Source organism: Marmota monax, unplaced genomic scaffold, assembly GCF_021218885.2.
Source record: "Marmota monax isolate L192 unplaced genomic scaffold, Marmota_monax_Labrador192_F-V1.1 WCK01_AAM20220418_F8-fsc00077, whole genome shotgun sequence".
NCBI classification, from domain to species: Eukaryota; Metazoa; Chordata; class Mammalia; order Rodentia; family Sciuridae; genus Marmota; species Marmota monax.
In genome coordinates this window covers 2,381,214-2,383,984 of record NW_026694610.1, presented here as the reverse complement: position 1 = coordinate 2,383,984, position 2,771 = coordinate 2,381,214, and the positions used below count along the sequence as shown (strand labels likewise).

Below are 2,771 nucleotides of genomic sequence, written 5' to 3'. Positions count from 1 at the left end.
GCATCTTCTTATTTAGTCCTGACAGAGTTCTTACTTACTGTTTTCTCCATTTTACACAGGAGAATACTGAGGCTTAGGGGACTCACTAATCACCGAGGTAGCACAAGTAAAAGGAGGAGTGAGAAATTTTAGAAAAATGTTTTTATTATAGTAACCGTAAAAACCAGGTGCATAACTTTATGTATAATTATATTATTCCAACTATCTATTTTGTTCAAAGGAAATACCACTTAAGGGACTTGTTAATGGTTTTTGGAAATATGTATAGCTTTTGTTTCCTAAGGATATTAAATATTTTTAAATATTCTATGATGGATAAATATTTGCTACATTTTATTTGTTTATTTATTTAAAGACATAAAGAAAGCTTTTTAAAAAAAAATATTGCTCTTATTAACCAGAATTTGAAAAACAATAAAAGAGGGAACTAACCTCTGTTGCTATATTCCTCTTTTCTGCTACTGAATTCCAAAAACTGAGTAATTTATAAAGAATAGAGATTTAAAATAATTTTATTGAAAATTATTCAACATCTTTAGTCATCAGGTAAATGCAAACCAAAACTACACTGAAATTCCATCTCTCCCCAGTCAGAGTAGGTATCATCAAGAACTTTTTTTTTTTTAAGCACTGGGAAGGATTTAGAGAAAAAAGGAACCTTAATAAACTGTTGGTAGGATGTAAATCATTACAATCAATATGGAAATCAGTATGGAGGTTCCTTCAAAAACTGAAAATAGAACTACTCTGATCCAGCTATGCCACTCTTTGGTATATACCAAGGAATTCGCTAGCATAACACACAGCCACTGGCAGACCCACATTTATTGTGGCACTACTCACAAGAGCCAAGTTATGGAATCAGTCTAGGTACCTGTCAACAGATGAACAGATACAGAGAGTGTGGTAATAAATACATAATCGAGTATTATTTAGGCATAAAGAAGAAGGGACTCGTGTCACCTGCAGGAAAAAGAATGTAACCGGAGATCATCATGTTAAGCAAAACAAACCAGACTCAGAAAGACGAGTATTCCATGTTTTCTCTCCTATGTGAAATCTAGAAAAAAACATGACGTGAAAGTAGAAGGGAAACAAAAAGAAGAAGGGGATGGGGAGTGAGGTGCCAGGGGGAAGAACAAGGGTCCGGGAAACGACCAAGTAGACACATGTACGTATACTCCACAATGAACTCATTGGTCTGTATAATTAATACACACTAATTTTTTTAAAAAAAGAATAGTGGTTTAATAAGGCTACGAGGACCCCACCCACCTTCATGACGACTTCATCTAACTCTAGTTACTTTTCAAAGGCCCAACCTTCAAATTCCATGAACCCATGAATTTGAGGATTAAGTTTCCAACCTGATTTTTCCTAAACCATAGGGTTGCCTTATGAAAAGGCATGAGAATGTGAGAGAAGCTGACCCCACACCCCACTCACACCTCCTCCAGACCTCCTCCCCGAGGTCTAGTATAGGTCCTGCCTGCACCAGTAAGAACTTTTCCAACCCAGGATCCAGGGATGGGGAACAAGAACTGCTTGTCTCACAGTTTCAGCTACATGAACACCAATCTTGGCCATTCTCCAAAGAAATTCCCCAGAAGGATCCTGAGTGGGAAATTCTGAACCCCCTTCCCTGAACTGTATTCTTCATCAGAGAGTAAGTAACTTACACCCACCTCAGACCCGCAGTCTCTGTACTGGGGATTTCAATGATTGCACAAGGGGTGCTGTTGAGAAGGCCAAGAAGGCCAGGGGTGGACACAAGAGCCACTGCCCATTTTCTGCTCCTAGTCAGCTATGCCTGGTTTCCCCCAGAATGACCTGTAGTTCAGGGAATAGTAGGAATGAATGCTTTGAGCTGTATCTGGCTGTTGCTTCCCCCAGCTTGGACAACCTCTCTGTTCTTTTGAAGCTCTGGGACTAAACTGCTTCATATAGTCACTACCCTTCAGAAGCATGTGCACACACATTGACACACACACACAGAGACACAATCACCTCCACACGTTCATAGGGCAGGGCACATCACAGACTCTCATAAAGCTAGTGCAAGGAGGAAGGTAGGCAGTAGGCAACTTGTCCAAGAAGCTGCTCTCTTCATGGTCTGCCTGGCTGGCTCTTCCTCTACCTGAGCCCACATGCTGGAGTATCCCAGGGCTCAACCTGCCCCATATCTGCTCTCCCACTACTGACATCCCTGTTGATGTCAACAAGACCCATTAATAAGCCAACAGTCCTCTAATATGTTTCCAGCCAGGACTCTCCAACTAACTCTTATAAGCCAATGATATTTATAGACAGCATAATTTTAATTTTGAGTTAATTTTTATATATGGTAAGAGGTAGGGTCTGGTTTCTTTATTCTGTACATGGATTAGTCAATTTTCCCATTGCTAATTTTATTGAAGAGATTTAACTTTCTCCAATGCCTTTCTTACTGTTTTTGTTGAAAATCAGTTGGCTATAGGTGTGTGAATTTTTTTTTTTCCACTAGGGATTGAACCTAGGGCCTTGTGCATGCGAGGCAAGCACTCTACCAACTGAGCTATATCCCCAGCCTGTGTGAATTTTTTTCTGAGTTCTCTGCTTCATTCCATTGGTTTAGAGGTCCGTCTTTTTGCCAGCACCATGCTGTTTTGTTTCTGTAGATTTGTAATAAGTTTTGAAGTCCAGTATTGTGTATTTCCAGCTTTTTTCTTTTTGCTCAGGATTGCTTTGGCTCTTTGGGGCCTTCTGTATTATAGTTCCATACAAACTTCAGG

General features: G+C 39.7%; 1 non-coding gene across 1 annotated transcript; it reads right to left on the bottom strand.

The window, feature by feature from the left end:
* Positions 1–2,491: 2,491 nt before the first annotated feature.
* Positions 2,492–2,559, bottom strand: Trnaa-cgc (transfer RNA alanine (anticodon CGC)). Its single transcript has one exon. It is a non-coding gene; the product is annotated as a tRNA-Ala (tRNA).
* Positions 2,560–2,771: the final 212 nt, after the last annotated feature.